The sequence below is a fragment of the Osmia bicornis genome, chromosome 7, assembly GCF_907164935.1.
Source record: "Osmia bicornis bicornis chromosome 7, iOsmBic2.1, whole genome shotgun sequence".
Lineage (NCBI taxonomy): Eukaryota > Metazoa > Arthropoda > Insecta > Hymenoptera > Megachilidae > Osmia > Osmia bicornis.
The window spans coordinates 7,429,795-7,443,934 of record NC_060222.1 but is presented as its reverse complement, the minus strand read 5'-3'; the positions used below and the strand labels follow the sequence as shown (position 1 = coordinate 7,443,934).

The 14,140-nt window shown below is 34.2% G+C and overlaps 1 protein-coding gene across 1 annotated transcript in view; it reads left to right on the top strand.

The window, feature by feature from the left end:
* Positions 1–14,140, top strand: part of LOC114879613 (neurotrimin-like) — a 538,060-nt gene that overhangs the window by 500,020 nt on the left and 23,900 nt on the right. The window lies entirely within an intron of this gene.

Below are 14,140 nucleotides of genomic sequence, written 5' to 3'. Positions count from 1 at the left end.
TGAAATTTTCTAAATGAACGTTATATGCTTTTGCAACTTCGTTTACTTAACTGTGCATCAACATTAAAAGTTGATTTCTGAGGAATATGTACTATGCAAAATTTATTTAACCTTCACCCTATGTGCAATTATTTTAACGTTAACCACGTACAGCGGTGTAATTACACCTTATGCATTTTCAGTGCAAAATGGAAAAAAAAAGTTAGGCTACATAAGTATTCGTAAAATTTTACTGATTTTTCAGAGAACGGGGAAAACTGGCGACAAAAACAATATAATCCCTGTTTAATTCGTCAAACTTAATTAAAATATTTAATATAATGGTATTTTTACTGGGGCGACTAATTTAAATTTTACAGTTTGAGGCAAATACGACTGTTTTTCGTTTCAATCCTTTTAATAATTTTTAGAAACTACATTACATTCATTTGTGGTTGGAATCAAAAACCACAAAAATTTCTTTCGTTTATAAGAAGAAAGTATATATTACCATAAAGTAAGATCGGATTAAGATTTTTGGAGTCCTGGACTAACAAATCTTTTAGGGTCTCCTTGATAAACTTGGTTCATAAGTTGGACTTTATTCTAAATAAAATTAAATATCATTTAGTCATAAAAATGACAAAAAAAATGAGAAGCTTAGAAAGGGGTCCCCTGGAAAGTAGGGCTCGGGTTATAGCCCCCTTTAGACCTTCCTTTGACCCGGCATTGCCATAAAGGGTACTTTAAATACTATTTTACCAAGAGAACTTACCATTTTAAAACATATTTGTACAGGGTGTTTCGCCTCACTTGAGCAGTTAAAATATCTCGGTCGCTTTTCATGATACGGAAAAAATGTTCAAAGAGAAAATGGGTGGTTAAAAGAAGTGGAAAAAAGCTGCCAATCAGAATATTTTACCCTTTTCACCATTCATTACCTGTCTGAGCACTTTTCCCGTATTATAAAAAGCGACCGTGATATTTTAACTGCTCAAGTCAGACGAAACACTTCAAGCGCTTGATAATGCTCTGCATTCGGTACTTCTAAAAAACAAAGGATTATCGAACATCAATGACATTTTTTGTTATTCGTTATTGCGAACAATGATTAAAGCATTGATTAAAAAATTAAATTATTGGAAATTGCATTAATAGTCCAACATGTAATTTTGATATTTCTACTTGAATATGCTGTGGTCTGGTTTCGACACTGTTTGACGTTTCTCAATGGCTCTTAATAATTAATTTCATGTGTGAATATATTTAAGATGTTACTTACAATTTTTTGCACTAAATTCTTAAAATTATTTAAATGTCGTTTAATAAATATTCTGTTTTCACATGTAGATTACAAAAGCAAAAATTTATTATTATATTACAATATTACTATTAATTAAAAAAGTAATTAAAAAAAAAAAAAAACCCGCCTGCGTAAAAAGTGAACTAAAAAGATGGAAACAAGATGACGTAGGAACATTGTAGTAGGAACAGTCGGAGGCATACATATGTATAGCAAAAGTCGCAGCAAGTATAAAACATGTATGCCTCCGACTGTTCCTACTACAATGTTCCTACGTCATCTTGTTTCCATCTTTTTAGTTCACTTTTTACGCAGTCGGGTTTTTTCTTTTTAAATTACTTTTTTATTGACGACTTTTGAGTTTTGTTTTATCAATATATTGTTGAATACAGTAAAACCTGGATAAATGCAACCAAGATTGGGACCAAGTGGTTGCATTTATCCAAGCGAGGTGTCGAATCTCGGGTTACACGTGACGACCAGCCAAGCGTGAACGTAGAAAGGGACAGACAGGGGCGGAAAGAGAGAGGTCCGATGATCAAAGGAAAGAGCCGAAACGTATCGGTGTGACTAATACTAATTCAACTATAAAACTTTTTTATTTTTGATTTTTTTTTATTGAAACTTTTACGAACGCATTGGTGAAATTTTTCTGATTAAAATGGTACCAAACACGATATAGTTTCAATTATAATTACTTGCTAAAATTGATGTTAAAGGTTGGCGAAAAGCAACAGAGATCGAAATCAAAACCAGTCGCGGTGTCGGCTCTGGTTTCAAAGGTTTCATTTATCCAGGCAAGGTGGCGATTCTGGGCATTTAATGTTGCATTTATCTAAGCGAGGTGTCGATTCTGGGCATTTAATGTTGCATTTATCCAAGCGAGGTGTCGATTCTGCGTCCGTACACATGTTTTGTATTCAGCCGACATGCCGATTCTGTGTCCGTACGCATCTTTTGTATTCAGCCGACATCATTTATATTCAGTCCTGGTGTCAATTCTATGTTGTTTATTCGATTACTATTGTTTATAAATATAATTCAAACTATATCGTGTTTGGTGTCATTTTAATCAGGAAAATTTCACCAATGCGCTAGTAAAAGTTTCAGTAAAAAAAAGTCAAAAATAAAAAAGTTTTATAATTGAATCAGTATTAGTCACACCGATACGTTTCGGTTCTTTCCTTTGATCACCGGATCTCTCTCTTTCTCCTCCACTGTCTGTCCCTTTCTACGTTCACGCTTGGCTGGTCGTCGCATGTAATCCGAGATTGGACACCTCGGCTGGATATATGCAACGTCTGGTACCCAATCTCTGTTCACCCAATTCAGCTTTTACTGTATAGACGCGAGGTCCCTCCATTTATTAGTTCTAATAGTACCATAGTACTTTTTTATGCAGAATATTTCAAGGAGTTGACACAAGTAAAAAAAAAATGCAATCCATTTAAATAAAAAGTGGATTTGCATTTTTTGAGTGCATCGTTGCATTCACGAAGAAAATGAAATCACAGAAAAATATACATTATCATACCATTAAACTTTTACATAAACAGCTTTTTGCTATCTCTTACCAAATTCAAGATATAATCCGTTCTAATTACATGACGTATCCTGTATACTTTTATTAATTAAAAAACATTTATTTAAACTAATAACTAATAATTTATTTAAGCTAATAACTTTTTCTGAAAATTATTGTCAGATATCACGTTCCTTCGGTTCTTCAGAGTACGCATATATTTTTCAACAGCGAGGGGTGCTACGGTGCGCTATATAAAATCCACGCGTTTGGTCAGTCATAATTTACCGGAGCGGGACAATTCTATCATTTGGGTTGAAAGAAGGATAGCATGATCACCGTACATCTCACTCTAAACACGCGCCAATATTTTCCTTTCGTTCTTCAGACGTATCGTCGCGATGCCTCTGGCGAGATGAGCGTTTGAATGTGTTTGTAAAAGTACTTGAGGCGCTGTTGCCTTTCTAGATCGTATTGCGCGCACGCTAACTGAGAATTAGCTAGAGATTTCTGTCTGGCGCTTACAGTTCGGCCACCCTGGCGATACGTTCGTCTTCGAACGACAGAAACTTGATTTGATAACTTAAAATACAAATTCGCAGAAAACGAACCAAAAATCAGTCTTGGCTTGACGCTTAATATTAGGATACTTACAAATAACTAAATATTAATAAATGACGAAAATTAAACGAAATATTTATATAAGTAACAAAATAACGGAAGATTTTCTTTTTTTTTTTCTTTTCTGATTCACTTATCCCCTATTTTTATCCACGGCTTGATTTTGTCGGAGGATAAAATCGTGTTTAGCGGTTTCTGTGTTACATTAAAACCCGGTACATCGGTGACAACGAATCGATTTTTCTTTAATACCTCCTTAATCTGGTAAGGACCTCTGTATTTGGGGACTAACTTTTGATTTTTGCCCGGTTGCGGTTGCAAGATTTTTATTAAGACTGGGTCCCCCTTTTGATACCGAGTCGGCTTTTCGTGTCTTTTATCATATTGTGTTTTGTTGTACTCCTGCAAGGCTCGATTTGCAATTTGTGCCGCATCACGTAAACGTTCGCGATCTTGATCAATATTAATGTCGATTTGAGTTAGTTGTGTAATCAGAGTTTGCAAGTCCCTATCGTCGCTTTGTCGTTGGTCATATCCTAACAACATTTTACTCGGTGTACAATTTATCGCCTTATGTAAAGTGTTGTTGATTACATATTGCGTTTTTCCCAATTGCTCTTTCCATTTGGACGGTTTTTGGATTGTTTTCGCTAGAGTAGACTTTAGGAATCTGTGCACTCGCTCGATCTGACCATTGGCCTACGGTGATGCCACCGCAGTTAAAACATGTTTTATATTTTTGTTGCTTAAGAAAGTTTCAAAATCTTTTGAAGTGAAAGCGGATCCACGGTCGCTAATGATACGTACTGGAAATCCAAACAAATTAAAAAGGAGAGTTAGAGTTTGAATGAGTTCTTCAGCGGTAGTGGATTTTACAGGAAACAACCATGTAAATTTGGTATACGCGTCTATGATCGATAATATAAATTTAAATCCGTCCTCGGTCACCTCCAAGGGCCCGAAATGGTCTAGATGAAGGGTGTGCAACGGTATCGCTATCTTTTTGTAAATTTCCATTTCTCCTTCCGGCTTACCCGCGGTTAATGAATAGCTTAAACATTTTACGCAATTTTCTATGTATAGTTTGGTGCGTAACTTCAGGGCTGGAAACCAATAGTGACCTAAGTGCCGTGTAGCACCTTGTCAAGACCTACGTGACCCATCTCATCGCTATACACTCTAAGTACACTGGTAATCATGCCTTCTGGAATTACAAATAAGTGCTTATCCTGATATTTTCGAAAAACTAAACCTTCTATTAACACATAATATTTATCGTCTTTGGATTCCAATCCCTCAGCTAGCTCTCTTAATTTCGGGTCGGCTAGTTGTTTAAACATCAGTTCATCTTCTATGTTATCTAAGGTGAGCATCATAATGTTGCGGCTCAAGCAGTCTACGTGTAACATCTTATTGGATGCTCGATGCACCAATTCAAACTTATAATTTTGCAGCAACAAACTCCAACGCGCAATACGGGGGTTGATATTGATTTTTTTCATTGCCAATACTAGTGAAGTACAATCGGTAACAACTCGAAAGTTTATACCTTGCAGGTAAACGTGAAAACGCTCAATAGCCCGAACAATGGCTAAGGTTTCTAGCTCGTAGCTGTGATAATTTTTCTCTGCCGCAGCAGTGGCTTTGCTAAAATATGCGATTGGCGCTAAATGTCCCTCGGGTTGGCGTTGTAACAGAATTGCACCAAAACCTAAACTGCTCGCGCCTGTGTGTAGTTCGGTTTCTGCTCTTGGGTTGTATATATGTAAGACTGGCGGAGTCGTTAGTTCCTCTTTTATTTTCCTGAACGCTTCTTCGCATTCCTCGTTAAACCTAAACTCTACCTCTTTCTTCATAAGCGCTTGCAGTGGTTGCATTTTGATCGAATAGTCTTTGATGAACCTTCGGAAATAATTCGCTAAACCTAAAAAGCTTCTTAATTCCTTAATATTTTTTGGTTGAGGATACTCTAATATTGCTTGAACGTGACGTGTACACATAGTAATACCTTCACTCGTGATCAGGTATCCTAAATATTCTATTTGTTTGCTTAAAAATGTACATTTTGCTAAATTCAATTCCAAATTGTGTTTCCTTAAACATACCAGTACTTCTTTTAAAATAGTTCAGTTCTCTGTGATTGTGATTGTAGGTATCAAAATGTCATCAATGTAAATCAAAACTTTACCGGCTCTAATGAATGAATCTAAGACTTGCAAGACCCTTTTTTGAAATTCCGCAGGTGCCTCTGAATAACCGAAAGGCATTTTCACAAATTCATACTGCCCGGAAGGGGTGGCAAACGAAAAGTATTTAGTGTGATCGGGGTTGATAGATATTTGATGGAAACTGTCTTTAAGGTCAAGTTTAGTAAAAATTTTCTTACCCGATAATTTATCCAGTTGGTCTTCTATGATCGGAAACGGAAATTTTTGTGGGTATATTCTTTGGTTCAGAAGTCTCAAATCAACACAAAGCCTTTTCTTTCCATTCCTTTTGGACACAAGTATTACTCTAGAGCAGTATGGTGAGATACTCGTTTTGATAATACCTCTTTTTAGCAAGTCATCTATGATTTCTTGCAACTCCTCTTTTTCTTTGATTGACATTCGCCTAGGCGCATACCTGAAAAGTGACTGGTCTTTTAAGTAAACGGATACAAAATAATTGTCGTCAATTGGTTGAGTTTGCATTTCATCCGTTTCTTTAAGGATACCTAATAACGTGTGACGGTTTTCCCTTACTATGTCGTACTTTTCCCTATTCTCTATTGCGTTAATAGTAAGAATGTCCCGCACCGACTTCTCCTGCTCATCCACGCATTCAAAAATGCATTGATTGTTGTAGAATGTAAGTTTAAGATTGGAATTGTTCAGAAAATCACGGCCTATTATGGCGTCGTATTGCATAGTTTTGTCATCTACCACGAGCAAAATAATATCAAACCACGTATCTTTTATCTTATCCAAAACAATTTGGTCGTAGATTTTACCGTACGCTACTACCGGCGATCCGTTTATACCTTTGTAACAAGTGCCTTTCTTAACTCTAAGTAATTCTAGATTTTTAAAATAATTCTCATATACCGATTTCTTAACTAAGCTTATCGGGCTACTGATCGGATAACTTTGTATGATATGAAAATAATATGATTAATATTACAATAGGATTCGCTCTAAATGAAAATAGAAAGAAAATATTGCTATTAAGCGTAGTTGAATATTATAGGTTAATAGGTGTGGGAACGAGATTCCATTTCTTCAGAGGTATCCCGATAAGACTAATGGTCATTATATTTGTTACTGTTTAGAATGCTGCTTGACACACCCTTTGTGTCTGCTCACACTCCTGCGTATAGCACTTGTAAGTGCCCCGAATATGATCTTGACGTGTATCCGGCTCGAAGGACCAATGTTTAGAATGCTGCTTGACACACCCTTTGTGTCTGCTCACACTCCTGGTCCTTCGAGAAGAACACACGTCAAGATCATATTCGGGGCACTTACAAGTGCTATACGCAGGAGTGTGAGCAGACACAAAGGGTGTGTCAAGCAGCATTCCAAACAGTTATACATAGAAACAGTTAAGCAATTTCTCTTATATGAGTACATAATGTTCATCTTTGAAAAATCCTTTTCTGCTTTCGCAGAACTGACAACAATTGCTCTGACTATACTTTCAGCTTTTTGAACTCTTTCAGGAATTGCATAATTCTGGGAATTTTTATTAACGTTTATTAACAATTGCTCTTCAGCTGCTTTTTGTGAAACAAGAACTTCTGTAATATTCCAGTAATCTGGCTACAAAATATTAAGAAATTTTAATTTATTGTTGTTTTGAATTTAGTTATAATTTGCTTTTAAATGATCACAGTCACAGAAGAACAGAAGGCATAATACCAATCAAAATCTCAGCGTCAGTTAGAGAATTGAAAATTATTTTATGAAATAATCAAGTAAATACGATTAAAAATTAAAATGATTTAACAAATATTCGTCAGGACTACGAAACTTTTAGGAAACGGTCCTACCGAACCGGGGGAACTTGTTTCGTCGTGATTGGAAAAAATTACACATTTAATTGAATTCAATTACTATTTAACCATTCAAAACGTTAAAACATTTTTCGTCCCTTTCAATACTCTGCATTTCAGTGCGCCTCTTGTACTTAATTCCCGAATGACGCGCATACGATTAAACTGCAAGACATCCATTCACAGACTTCAATGAACAATACTTAATTGATCAGAGTGGTGGTCAGTAGTAGAGCCACAAAAGTAAGGGCCAGGCGTGTATAATGAAACGAAGAAAGAGAATGTCTGGTTCGACGAAAAGCATTCGATCGGTGAATTAAGAGGTAGAAATTCGCACAGGTAGGTATTTAATTATCGATAATAGTACCTACATAAAACGCGCGACAAGTCGTGCAAGCGTCACCGCAAGTTCTTCGAGTAATTGGCCCTACCAATTAATTGAATAGACCGCGCTCCATTGGAACGTAGAGGTTAAGAACGATTTTCAACTTTCTATCCGTCCTTCCCTTGATTCTTTTCTCCGTTCAACATCGTTTACGGCTAATAACGTTAGCAATAATTAAGGGGAAAATGAATCATGAGTTTTATGCTTCGTTAAAGTCAACTAAATTCAATGAAAATCTCAATGAAACGTAGGAAGTCCCTCGATAATGGTATTGCGGATAAAATTAAAAAAATAAGTCAGTGACTGTGAGGGGAAAGTATAAATGAAATACATATATTCAGTACTGGATTAAGGGGGGCTATCACTCCAGGTCCCACTTCCCAGGAGGTCCCGTTATAAACCTTCTATAATATGTACCCTTTCTAGTAGCTCCTTTTGTTTGCAATTCAATGTTATTTAATTTTATCTACTTTTTTTAGTGTTTATAATTTCCAATTTTTAAAGCTAGTTTATCAACCAAGGTGGCCCTCGAAGGTTTGATAGCCCCGGGCCCCCAGAGATTTTAATCTGATCCTAAATATATTATAACAGTTTCAAACTTTGCAGATTGTTACATTAATTAAATAATATTTCTTATTAAATTAGAAGTAATTTCTTTTCTTCGTATTTCTGAAACGCATTAAATGTAATTCAATAATTGTATGCAACAAATTTTAAGCTTGTAAAAAGTGCAATAATTTAAGTAGAACATTATGAAATATCATGAAAGGTATTTATGAAATTTTAATATAAAAGATTGCAAAAGAGTAAGGTTAAATGATATCTAAGAAAATAAAACATTAAAATACTTATGAATCCATTGTTTCCAACGTCTATTAAAAGCTTTTTGGACCTTAGGCGTACAAATAAAAATTAGGGCCTATATTCTTAAATTAAATTCAGTAGCCGAAATTTATTTATTGGACTTGTTTATGACGTATGAAAATATTTAAAATATATGTTGAGCGTGAACTAAATATAAAAAAGTAAAATGAAATATTTGAAAGGTAAAAAAATATATAAAATTTATATTATGAAATAATATTTTTAAAAGAATATATAAAGATGTATATTTGGGGGCGGCCCCTAGGCACATGCCTATTTTGTTTGGTCATGAAACGAATAAGTTTAATTTATATTATGAGAAAATGTTAAGTTTTCAATATAAATCTTACAATAGGTATAAACACTAACTTTATAGCAGTTTATATTGTGTAATTGAATATTAATAAATTTATTAGGTTTCTATTTTCATTTCTTAAGCGTGTATAAAAAAGTTAGTTTTGTGATATTTTGTTTCTAATAATGTTTTATCTGTTACGACAATTAATGCATTGTTTAGTAAATGAATACTAAAATTTTACGCAAATGCATACATTTACGATACTCTATACGCTTTTACTGGCGTGTATATGTATTTATATATACCAGTTGGGCTTACTGAAATCAAAGTAATCAGCTTTGTAGCATGGCAAATAACCTACCCCGTAGTCGATTAACCAGCTCGATGTTCTGTAACATTACTGTTGCAGGGGGGGTTACCCTGCATACTAGAGAACCATAACCTCTTCCGAATAGATTTATGATCTCTGTTCCTTAAGTGCCTTACAGATATACATACATAATGCTTGCAGATAAAATGATAGCAAACTAGACAAACTCCATGGAAAAGCATTCAATTATACAAGTACCTGTTTAATACAAATGTATTAAAACAATATGTTAAAAATATTAAAAATTAACATTTTTAGTGGTGTAATAATTAAACGAGAAAAATTGATATGTTAGGTGAAATGATAAGATATCATTAACCAGAAAATGGAATAGTGTTGCTTGTAATTAATAACACTGTCCAATAAATTTAAACTTTTTTTCTGTTTTGTAGCATCCATTGGGTAATCGATGTAGAACGTAGTTTCTCATCCTTAACACGAATCCGAAAACGGAATTATTTTATCACCCTCGGTTTAAAAAAAACACTAATTTCTGTGAAAACTGTAGATAGGCAAAAATAAAATTCATAAAATTAATAAAATTAGTTCAATCATTTCTGAATTAACAGTTTCAAAGCATAAGTATTTTACTATTGTTTTTGTATGGTCTGAAAAGCTGTATTGATTAATGCATCTAAAAGTACTTGGTTCCATAAAAAAAAATGTTGCAATTGTACTTTTTAAATGAATCAATGCACAAAAATGCATAAACATTGTTTCATTTTTTCTATTTTTAACTACTTCAGCACTTATTTTAGAAAAGTGACATTTTAATAATATAAAGAATTTAATAGTAAGAATAAAATCAGTTTCTTCTGAAACAAAAGTACTCTGATAAGACCTGTTTCAATGACGATAACGAATTTTAATGCATATGACTCTGCTACTGCTTTCACTAGCGTTATTCAACTCTGAATGTTCAAAGAGCTACCTACCAAGTTGAATTGGTGTAAAGCTTCCCTCGTTAGGATATCTGAGGAGAGCACTTCCACGTCGATTTCTGCAACAACCTCCATTGTATGTGTCTGCACTGGTATTTACATGATTATATTCAGTTTCATTAAATAGAGAGGAATATTCGTAACGCAAATAAATATAGAATTTGTTTACAAATTAATATACTTACAGTCGATCATATTAATATTTGGACATTTTTTGAAACAGAATAACTTTCTTAAGATTAAAATTTTTGTAATTCGTAGCAAAATTAACTGATTTCCATAAAATTTTCAACATTGAAAATAAAAACATACACATAAAATATATATTATGTATTTTCTGTATATAATTGATGTAAATTTTCAGAATGTATTGTTTAAATCGTCTTAATCGTCATTACGGATAAAAAATTACAAAAAGTAACCTTTACTTCTTCATGATTTCAATCAGTTGCAATTTAAAAAGAACTTTTTTTCCACACGTCATCTAGTAAAGTAATTCATTATGTATACTCTTTGAAAGTGTGTCCAAATATTACTCTGACCAACTGTACACGTAAAGTAAATCTGTAATCAGCGCTTGGTTAAGGGAAAGTCTAAGGGGAGCTATATTCCTTATAAGCCTTCCATTTACTGTGTCAAAAAACATCGAGTGAAAATTTATTTACTGTTATCGTTGTTTTTAAATATTTAATGTTTTTTAACTTTATTTAGAATTTTCGGTACAACTGTAGAAAAAGAGGTTCAACACCAATTTCCCTGATTGTTGGATATGTTGCAGAGCGAAGAGCCCTGGTAATGAGTAAAATGCACTTTGTCTAAGGCCTGGGCTGCTCATGATTCAAAAGTTATGATAATAAAATAATTTTTAACAAAAAAAAAAAATCCGACTTCAAAATGCACTAAAAAGTATAAAATAATTTCCATTTCATTTATATCTGTATTCCACAGCTATTAATACAATCTACTTAATCATTAAATAGGATACTAAATATATTTCAAAGTTTTCGGAGGCGGCGCAAAATTAAAAACTTTTCCTCTACTGGGAAGATCCTAGTTCAGGTGTCGGCAACCAGTGACAAATGACCCATTTGATAATTTCAAGTAAACAATATTCAGTGGGAATCAATATACCCATTACGAATTAACTATACTGCAGTTCACGAGTGACCGCACTTAAGTCGCGCAGCTAGTGACCTACTGAGGTCTAGGGAAATTTTTAATAGTGCGTGTGATTCCCCTTTACAGCTTGCTTCTAACTTTGCGTTCACATCATTTTTTTCCGGAAAATAATAGAATTTTCATTGCATCGTGAAACTTTACAATATCATCACCGCTTTTCAATTATCGTACGTCATATATTTCTGCCCACCATTTATATGATCGCAAGGTATAATAAGAAGCAAGCTGGAGAGGGGAATAACACACGTCATTAAAAATCTCTCTAGACCTAGTGAGCGGCACGAGTTAAGTATGGTCTCTTGTAAACTGCAGTATAGTGCATGTCCATCAGGAGTGCTGACAATTTCTCATACAATCGTTACAATTACAAATGTTTTCAACCGGACCTATAATTTTGCTCTTACGACTTATTAATTACCAAGTTTGCCATACCACAATCAAATCGTTATTGGCAGCACCGTTTGTTCGGGTATTTTTAATTTTGCGCCGCCTCCGAAAACTTTGAAATATATTTAGTATCCTATTTAATGATTAAGTAGATTGTATTAATAGCTGTGGAATACAGATATAAATGAAATGGAAATTATTTTATACTTTTTAGTGCATTTTGAAGTCGGATTTTTTTTTTTTTTGTTAAAAATTATTTTATTTCACACTTTTTAGTGGAACGAGCAGTATTCGAAGTTTACTTGCAGGGACAAGTTTGAAAAATCGCGATCGGTATATTCCTTGGAGGGTAACCCTAAAGAATAGGCTTTTTATTATAATAACAATAGTTATTAACAATAAGAAGTTAAATAAATTTTGGGAAATGGAATCATCGTGGAATGATCTACGAAATGTGAAATCTTTCATCGCAATCGGTGCATTCCTTGAACCAGAACGTATTTTGCAATAATGAAAACCGTTCGAAATAAAAAAATGCGAAATGTTTTTATAATGGGAACAATCGGAAGACATATCCTACAAGACGCAAAAGATTTCATTCCGATTGGTCCATCCGTCTCGGAGTAATCAGCGAACGCACATTTACAAAAAAAGGTCGTTAGAAATAAAAAAATGCAAAATATTTTTTTTACGGGACCAATGGGGAATTGTACTGTACAAGATGCAAAAAGTTTCATTCCAATTGATCCATCCATATCAGAATAATCGGTGAACATACACCGCACGTACATGAAATAGTACGTTTTTTGCAATAAAAACCGTTCGGAATGAAAAAATATAGAATGTTTTTTTAACGGGACCAATCGGGGGACATACTTTAGAAGACGCAAAAGGTTTCGTTCCAATTGGTCCATCCGTCTCGGAATAATCGGCGAACAAAGGCAGAAAAAATAACAATAGTTTTTCACGAATATCTCGAAAACTAAAGGTTTCCGTTAATTATGCATAATGAAAAAGTTGTTCAGAATCATGCTCCCGACAATATATTAAAGGATCATTGAAGTCATTTTATGTTGAGATTACAAACTTCCCGTTTTTATTTTGCAATAATGAAAACCGTTCGGAATAAAAAAATGCGAAATGTTTTTACAACGGGACCAATGGGAAAACATATCCTACAAGACGCAAAAGATTTCATTCCGATTGGTCCATCCGTCTCGGAGTAATCAGTGAACGTACATTTAGAAAAAAAAGTCGTTGGGAATAAAAAAATGCAAAATATTTGTTTTACGGGACCAATGGGGAGTTGTACTGTACAAGACGCATAAAGTTTCATTCCGATTGGTCCATTCGCCTCGGAGTAATCTGCGAACGTATACCGCACGTACATGAAATAGCACGTTTTTTTGCAATAAAAAGCGTTCGGAATGAAAAAATGCAAAATGTTTTTTCAACGGGACCAATCGGAAGACATATCCTACAAGATGCAAAAGGTTTCGTTCCGATTGGTCCATCCGTCTCGGCGTAATCGGTGAACAAAGCCAGAAAAAAAAAAAAAAAAAAAAAAAAAATATACTCATCGAATTGAGTATCCTCCTCCTTTTCGAAGTCTGATAAAAAGAAGCTTGTATACTTCTTACATTGCATTGAACCGAATATAAATGTTTAAACATGGATAATTATTGTATAGTAGGATCGGCTCTGTGTATCGATAGCATCAGTATCTGTGATTTCAGTTATGTATTCATAAACTTGTGCGATGTCCTAGTGTTGTACATTCCAAGAAAAAGAGCGACAAATAATACTATAAACGTACAGTGTAGTATGTAACATACTTCATTATCACTTTATTTAAAACTGATAATATTTTATACTAAAATTTAATTTATCAATTGAACTTTAAAATAGCTCAATTCATTAAACACTTGATCACGACCACGATTCGAATGCAGAGCATACCCAACACTTCAGTGGTTCAGCCCACGCTCTACGCGCGCTCTGATTGGCCAGTGTTTTTCGTTAATAATTCAAATATGAAGCTTCAACTAACATTTTGGTAAAGGAAAAAGTTGTTCAGAATCATGCCAGCAACTCCCCATTTCCGGGTATCACACGACTACGTCGACAACCGAAGATGGATCCAAGGTGATTTTAAACAATTTTTTCCTTTGACAAAATGTTGATTAAGGCTTCGTTTTCGAGTTATTAACAAAAAACACTGGCCAATCAGCGCGCCTTTAGCGCGGGCCGAACCACGA